This window comes from Heteronotia binoei, chromosome 7 (assembly GCF_032191835.1).
Source record: "Heteronotia binoei isolate CCM8104 ecotype False Entrance Well chromosome 7, APGP_CSIRO_Hbin_v1, whole genome shotgun sequence".
Classification (NCBI taxonomy): Eukaryota; Metazoa; Chordata; class Lepidosauria; order Squamata; family Gekkonidae; genus Heteronotia; species Heteronotia binoei.
Genome location: NC_083229.1, coordinates 113,868,670 through 113,877,840, shown reverse-complemented (window position 1 = coordinate 113,877,840; position 9,171 = coordinate 113,868,670).

Genomic DNA, 9,171 nt, shown 5'->3' with positions numbered 1-9,171 from the left:
CACTTTGAGGTGCAACGCTTCCTTCAGCAGGCCGCAGTCCTTAAAGCAGCCTTTTTCCTCAGGAGGGCAATCTCAGACAGAAGCCCAGGGGTGGTCAAACGGCAGCTCAGGCACCACATGCGGCTCTTTCACACATATTGTGTGGCTCCCAGAGGTTAAGGAGGAACTTAATGCAGGCTTACTCTCAAGCAGGGCTGGAATTCTAGCAGGAGCTCCTTTGCGTGTTACATCACACCCCTCTGATGTAGCCAACCCTCCTAAGAGCTTACAAAAAAGAGCCTTGTAAGCTCCAGGAGGATTGGTCACACCAGGGGTGTGTGGCCTAATATGCAAAGGAGCCCCTGTTAGAATTCCACCCCTGCTCTCCAGTAAGTGTGCTTGGCATTGGGACCTCAGTCAGCCTCTGAGCACTGACCTATAGGTAGGCAACTATTTCTGCCATGTGTGAAATGGGGAAGGAGAGAGAAATGGGCAGGCTTGTAAGCTCCTCTTCTCCACTACAAAGGACACCTGGTCACCTAAAGTGGGGAAAGAGCACAGGAGACGAGAGCCACTGGAAGGAGGGACAGAGTTAAAGAGAGTGGTGCAGGGTTCCCCCTTAGTTTCATAGCTCCTGTAGGAGGTGTATTTAGAGACAAAGAGAGATGCATATTGATGGAAACAGTGGTGAGAGATTGATATAGTATATTTACGTTTCTTTCTCCCACTGTTGCCAAAATATAATTCCCTATGCTGACTTTATGGGGACTGTTATTCCAACTTTACAACACAACCATTTTTCTTTAAAGTGTTCTGGCATGGTTGTGTTGTAAAGTGCTTACATAGAAGAGTTTTAATAGAGACGTGTGTATAATATTTGTTCGTGTCTTGTAGCTCTCAAACATCTGACATTTATTCTATGCAGCTCTTACATTAGGCAAGTTTGGCCACTCCTGCCTCAGCCCATCAGATGGTCTTTTCACCTTGCACAATATGTAATTAATTATGATGGCTAGATATAGTGATAGGTTCTTGGATGTACAAATCTAAAGCTTAGATGGATCCAGGCCAATCAGCGGCTTTTTTCTGTGGTTGCTAAAAGATAACCATGGTGATTAAATGCAGTCTGTGGTGCCGTGAGCACCACAGTCTTCCAAGCATCTCAGAATGTGTTGTACCAGTGGTTATAATAGACCATAAAAATTATTGCCCAAGTATTGTATCATGGATGAGTTAATTCCTTTTCTGCCTCTGAGTCCCAGCTTTCTTTGGGATAATTGAGCAAATGTGCACATGGGAAGAAAATGAATACAAAAAGGGTTGAGAGGTGGGAGGGTAGGGGAAAGGGGATGCAAAATCTATGCCATTTTAGCAAATAACAAACAGAACAGGTGATGTTGCAATTATAAAGATGCAGTATAATTCTGCTTTATAAAGCCGAAGAAGCGAACCAGTTCTGCTGAACAGGATGACAAATTCAGCAGGAGAATGCAGAGGAAAAGGTGTGATCTGTAGAGTGCTGGTGGTAACTCAAATAAAAATCAGAAGGAAACTTTTAAAATATTTTTTTTGTATTTTTAAAATGTGTGCGTGATTGTGCACACCCGGAAGTCATGGTGACTTCTGGTGATTGACCCCTACTAGGAACTTTGAGGATATTCAAAGGAGGTGGCTGAATAAAGCCTGCCCCTGTCCTCCTGACTGCTGGTATTCCAAAAAGGTTCTCCATCCAAGTATTTGCTGGAGCTGACCCTGCTTAGCTTCCGAGATCTGATGAGATCAGGCTTGCCTAGGCCATCCAGGTCAGGGTGGAAACTGTGATAATAAATATCATAGCCTAGGAAACTATATTAAACATCATCATATTTTTCCTACTCATTTTTGCTTGTAATGCTGCTGAAATGCAGTTCATGTCATGCCAGACAATATAGTAATGTACAGGTTTCAGTCCCTGTAAATATCACTATAACCTCAGTGTTATAGACTTTACAGGAGCCTTATCATAATCAGTCACTTCTCTTTGTGGCATGGCAATACTTTAGAACAGTGGCCCCAAAACTTTTTGGCACCAAGGACCAGTTTTGTGGAAGACAATTTTCCACAGACCGGTGGATGTGGGGTTACTGGGGGCTTTGCTGCCCCAGGCTGCCCCCACACCCCGTCCCTGCCCCCCCATGAGGGTCTTCAAATAAGGAGTAGGCAAAGGTCTCTGCCTCACTCCACGGTCCGGTTGCTAACAGGCTACGGACCAGTACCGGTCCACGGCCCAGGGGTTGGGGACCCCTGCTTTAGAACATGAAAACAAGTCTTTGAGATCCACAGGAAGCAGTTGTGAAGGCAGAAACTGAAAAGTGCTGTTTGGTCTTAAATGATATCACGTACAACCATCAGCACGTTTCATTCTTCGGCTCTTTGCATATTAGGCCGCAACATCACCATTATTTTGCTACAAAAAAGCCCAGCAAGAACTCATTGCATATTAGGCCACACTCCCTGACACCAAGCCCACTGGAACTGCATGCCTGCTCAAAAAAACCTCTGTTCTTCAGTCATTTTCAAGGACATCACATATCTGCTATTCCCCTCAGAGCAGGACCAGAAAGGAGACAAATTCTTTATTTACAGTATACCTCACTGCTACATTTTTACTTAGAGCTTTAAAACATACTGCTTGTTTATAGTGTAAATATTGGCCCACTCACAACCTATCTGAAAGAATAAGGCTCTGGTCAAGTTCAGCAGTCCTTTAAAGAAGTCTGCAAACTTTATGGAGAGAAGAGCCTGACATAAAGGGTCACTGACTCACTCAAACCCATCACTCAAACCAAATCAGTTAGCTTGCTTATTCTCCCTCTCTCCAGGGAACAGAATGGGAGACACTGAGATCTGACCCTATACCAATTTCAATAGTGCCACCTGAAGGATAAGTTCTTCTTAAAAAAAAAAATTCATTAGAGAAACTAGACGAAATACAACAACTGCAAGAAGTAAATACATGAACATTCACTGGGGTGATATTACATAGGCATCAAAGAGGCAACATACTAAATTATATGGCACTTAAAAATGTCTTAACATACATTTCAAGAGGCCACATGTTTTGATAAGTTCTTGATTAGGATGAAATGGAAAAAAACAATCCCAGGGATGGATTGTGTGTGTGCGCGTATGATTAGAATATTGGATGCTGCTTTTCATAATATGGAAAGTTATCTCCATATAGAGCTATAACTTATCAATATCATTTATTGGCTTATTTATTTATTCAGTTTATAAAACGGCCTCCCCTGAAGGGCTCAGGATGGTGTACATCAGGCTTAGCATACAATAAAACAAATAAAATATCAGTTAACCAAATTCCAGAATAAAACCATTCAAATATAATCATTGATGACATTTAGTGTGTTTCTCTCCCCCTCTGTAAAAGGCGAAGCATGGGCTAGGTGTGATAGGTAGGGGAGCTGTTGCTGTCCTCAACCATGGTGACCATATTTACTAAATCACTATGACTTTCTACAATGAATTTACTTACAGCAAAGTACATGTAAAGTATAATACAACATACGATCACATCCAAACACTAGTATATGCACTCTGTCCTGAAGAAATACAAAGTCCTTAATTATTCCATATTGTCCCAAATGTTCAATATTCAACAATTGATGTGTTCTTGAGTGGCGATAAGAGCCTCGTGGTGCAGTGTGGTAAAGCTGCAGTACTGCAGTCCTAAGCTCTGCTCACGACCTGAGTTTGATCCCCGGCACAAGATGGGTTTTCAGGTAGCCGGCTCGAGGTTGATTCAGCCTTCCATCCTTCCGAGGCCTTCCGGCAAAATTAGTACCCAGCTTGATGTGGGGGAAAGTGTAGATGACTGGGGAAGGCAATGGCAAACCACCCCTTAAAAAGTCTGCCGTGAAAACGTTGTGAAAGCAACGTCACTCCAGATCTAATTTCAATATGTTTGTTGCTAATGTATTTAAACTGTTGTTGATTTTATAATTTTTATTAATTTTAACTACAAAAAGAAAAAGCATAAGTACAAGTACAGAAACATCAAAAGGGAGGGGGGAAATACAGAGTGGGAGATCAGAAACAAAGAAAGCTGCAAATATATCAGTTACATTTTTACCTCAAAACAAAATACCTAATCCGTTCTACCTGCAAGTATTGAGTTTTCCCTTTATATTCTATCGTCTTCATTTTCCATTATACACTTTTTACTAAACTATTATTTAAAAGACAAGTCTGAACTATTCTTCAGCAAACATAGATATATAAAAAAGTCACCAAGGTCTCAACACAGAACTAACTGGATAGGCTTAACCATATTAAAAATAAAAACTGACTTGTTATTTTAACAATGTCATCATTTAGATAGGTATAAAAAATATTTCTTTATCCTTCTAACTTACATATTTCAAACGGATAGAGAAAAGGATCAAATTTAAAATAATGTAAAAAGTGGAGAGATAAGAAAGAAAAATGGTAAACAAGGAGCATATTAGTTTATCTATCTCAATATAAGCAATTTCTCCAAACAAACACATTAAGAGCAGATCTACCAGATTACAGAATAATTGTGTTGTCTGTCTTCTTAAAAATTAATCCAAGTTAACTGTTTATTTATCTAAATTTCTTTTCAAAACTTTTCAATCCTTTAGCTCTTTTGTCCATATTAATCCGAGAGGAACAAACCTATTATGTCCCAAAGATCTCACTTTGCCTTTTAAAATTGCATATCTTGCTGAGAGTTCCATATTATCCAGTTACCTACAGAGAGAGAAAACAATTTAAAATCCCTTCTTCCTGAAAGTTTTCCATGTTTTGATTTTTTGATGAAATGTGCATCCTCTCTCCTTAATGCAAGCATCCCTCTCAGTAACGATAGTAAAAATCCCATGCCATTAGATCCTTCTCAAAAAAACTTCAAACAGCCTTAACTTCCGGTTCTTCTTAGTAACTGCACCATAAGGTTCCATTTTAGTTTTCTTCTTTTCATTTCCCGACGGATCTTTTTCCATTTCCAACTCCACAGATGTCACCAAGATCTCTTTGTCACTCTGCCCATGTAGATTCAAGTTTTCGCTAGCTTTCAACATAAAAGCTCCCATTTGCTTTTTTATCAACTGTTAATAAGCCAAGGTCCTGCTTTAGAGAAAATATGATATCCATTGTATCTTTTTTATGAAACGTTTTGCTTTGTGATGCCATTTTACTCCACAGAAAAACTCAGTCTAATAATCCAATTAGTTTATCCTTCCAAATCTCCACCAGCCGTATATCTTGATTGTTGCCATTTCAGTTGCACTCAGATGACAAATACAAATCTCTTTGGAATATATCTCATTTGTTCAGACCAAATTATAACCAAATAATAGTCTCTTTATCACTTAATCAATCATAATCCGGGTCGATTTTAGTATCTATATTCAGTCAAATTCAGATTGTTGCAGACATTCAAAGTTGTTCTTTTTATCTTTTGGAAGCCGGATTCTCGGGAAAGTGTGTGTGTGGGGGGAGATTCACCTCTTTTCCCTTCCTTTGAACTGACCTGTTTGTTGTTATGTAAAATGACCCATTAGCTGATGGTATGAAAAGCAAACTTATTTGCAGAGTTTCAGAAAGGAAAGCAATACATCAAAGGCTTGTTAACAGCAAAGAAAGCAAGTGGTCGGGTGTTCACCTCTTTCTGCCATAATGGCGATCAAGGCAGCGGAGCATTCAAGCGCACAAGAAGAGCAAGAACAGCTGCCACTATATCCCTGTCTTCCTGTAAAAGCCCCATGCCGAAAGGAAACCCCTCCAGGGTCCCCCTCCAACTGCCCGATTCAGGGGGGCCGCAAGAGACAAGCTCCATGGACCCCCGCTGAGCTCAAGGCGACGAAACCCAAAAGTCATATAGAAAGAAATGATGCGTTGGATATCAAGATATTAATGGTAGACAATTAGGAAGCAGTGTGTGAACATATGAAGCTGCCTTATACTGAATCAGACCCTGGGTCCATCAAAGTCAGTATTGTCTTCTCAGACTGGCAGCGGCTCTCCAGGGTCTCAAGCTGAGGTTTTTCACACCTCTTTGCCTGGACCCTTTTTTGGAGATGCCAGGGATTGAACCTGGGACCTTCTGCTTCCCAAGCAGATGCTCTACCACTGAGCCACTGTCCCTCCCCAATGTTTTTAAACTGTTGTTAGCTGCCCTGAGGCTGTTGGGGGGTGGTGGTGGAATATAAATCTGACAAAATAAATAAATAAATAAAAATAAGAGTTGGAAACGACTGGTGCTTGCACAGGGGACCTTTCCTTTCCTGAGTGGTGATATTCCAAAGCGGTAGTTGAAAATGTCTTCTAATACCCAAATAGTTACTACAAGACCATGTTGATGGTCTTGTGTATATTAATGTATATTAGCATTCTCTCTGAATCAAAGAGCGGCTTACAATCTCCTATATCTTCTCCTCCCACAACAGACACCCTGTAAGGTGGGTGGGGCTGAAAGGGCACTTAAGGCAGCTGCCCTGTCAAGGACAACTCCTGTGAGAGTTATGACTGACCCAAGGCCATTCCAGCAGCTGCAAGTCGAGGAGTGGGGAATCAAACCCAGTTCTCCCAGATAAGAGTCCGCACACTTAACCACTACACCAAACTGGCTAATAAGGTTAATAAGGTGTGTCTTTGCAGGAAACATCCATTGTTTTTCGCAGTTCTAAACCAGTGAAATCCCTACAAGAAGTCCAGTCGAGTTCAGTCGAGTTTTTCGCAGTTCTAAACCAGTGAAATCCCTACAAGAAGTCCAGTCGAGTTCAGTGCGGAGTGATCTTTTATACCGCTGCATGAATATAATGACCCATTTATAGGATTTACTAACCTAGACCTACAACGTTTTTCCAACGCTCAGGTTTCACAGTCTCTATTTAATCCCAAATTTATTCAGGAAGGGTTATACTCTGACATGATTTTTGCTATGATGATAATTTGCAGCTCCTACCAAGCTATCAAGCGCTTTCAATAACCCAACATGAAGAGCGCTATTAATAAGAAATGCTGTTAGGTGGAAAAGTTGATGCCAACGGTGTCCTAGTTCCAAAGAAACTGAATCCTCTCTGTGACTCAGCATCTTACCTTTCCACATTTGATCATCGAATATGTTTGACGCAGACAAATTAGAATGTGACTCAAGTTCATGCGAGCCAAGAATTTTGAGGGTTGCTAAAGTAGTGATGGGTGGGAAACATTGAGCAGAAATAAATTAGTAGAAACGTAATAAATACCAAAGTAATACATCCTTCACAAGGATGCAGAATAACTCAGATAAGAAATACGTAGCTTCGGGAAATGTTTGTGATGCTGAAAGGAAGGGAAACAAATCAGGAGGTAGCATGTTCCGTGCACACAATAATGCATCCAATAAAGAAAATAAATGAAATATCAAGTATAACTCAATTCCCAACTGTTGGAATCAAAATAAGGGGCATAGAAAAAGGGTAACAAAAACCAACAATTTCATATGAAAAGCAGAGACTAAGACAGCCCTACACTGTGCCCAGGGGGGGAGATATACATTACACTTAACTTGAGGTAAATCTGCAGCGAGGCATCGTTAGAGGAACCGGATGGAAAACCTTAGCACACTTTCCATTATTACAGCCACAGTTAGGATTTCATGGTTTGTTTTGTTCATAGCAATTTACATTTCTTTTGGTTCATTAATCCATTAATCTATCCATTAAAGTAACGCATTAAAACAACCCAAATGTCTGTTGGGGGGTGAGGAAACATTTCATTCCTTACAAACCTTGACCTGAATATCCGTTGCCTGTGTAAATGTATCTTTTCACCCTCCCAACAACTGGCTTCATTCCAGAACTACAGAAGGGCAGATGACCCATAAACACAAGTTTCTCATTTTCCAAACAGATGACACTTAAAATGTCATACATCAACTTGGCAACCTTTCGCTAGTCTGACTACTGACCTTCACGTTAATTGGATTATACTCATCTATGGCAATTTGTAAAGCTCAAGAACAAAAAAAAAAAGTGTTTTATTAGTATGGTTACACAGAATCATTACGTTACATCCTATTGCTCCACTCAGCAAAAGGTGGTATGTTCTGTCAGCCCAAGTTATATTCCACCAGCACTCATCTATTGAGGTACCTCGTGCCAAGACAACGCACTGCTCTTAGCTGCCTGAAGCAGTGGTAGAGTCCATTATTATATTAAAATTTGTGATGGTAAAGTGTTAGGTTTGGTGTAGTGGTTGAGTGCGCGAACTCGTATCTGAGAGAACCACGTTTGATTCCCCATTCCTCCACTTGCAGCTGCTGGAATGGCCTTGGGTTAGCCATAGCTCTCATAGGAGTTGTCCTTGAAAGGGCAGCTGCTGTGAGAGCTCTCTCAGCCCCACCACAGGGAGTCTGTTGTGGAGAAAAGAGATAAAGGAGATTCTAAGCCGCTCTGAGACTCTGATGCAGAGAGAAGGGTGGGGTATACATCTGTGATCTTCTTCTTCTGAGATATTAAAACCTCACAGAACCTGCAGTCATTATTGCTCCATGGAAGGATGAACAGTGTGAGATTCCAAAGCAGAATTTTTGCTCCTCGTCTCCATTAGCCCCTCGTCCCCTTTTTTATACAACCATGGGGAGACAACAAGCACTGGTACACAAGGTAGAACCACGGTTACACTATTTATGTAGCAAGAGGATAACAGTCAGGCCACAGTTGTCTTCACACAAGTGGATTAGATTGCATTTCTCTGAAGGAAATGAGGCTATCTGTGATTGGCCCCCTCCACTTCCCTCCCTCAGTAGCTAGGTTTTCCCTGTTTTTTCTGTCCCCTCACTGACTGAGCAGCCCTGGTAAATTAACAGTCCTTTAGTTGTTGATACAGCACTTCTAAGCCTCTTAAAAAGTACAGTCCATCACAAACCTCAACTGCTGGTCCTCTTTATCCTCTTAATTGACCCCAAGTTCCTTTTGTTCTGTTCCCTGTACTTAATAGCCTATTCACCATATGTCAAAACATTTTATAAATGCTTTTATAATGTAGTAGGTTCTATGGATCCATGAGGCGAAGTGGTAGTGAAACATCATCTCTTTATTGGTTCCAACATAGTTAGGCTAAGCATAAGACTGAAGACTGAGCCCATTGGGCCAACTTATATACACATCAGGTTTCCCGCACAAACAC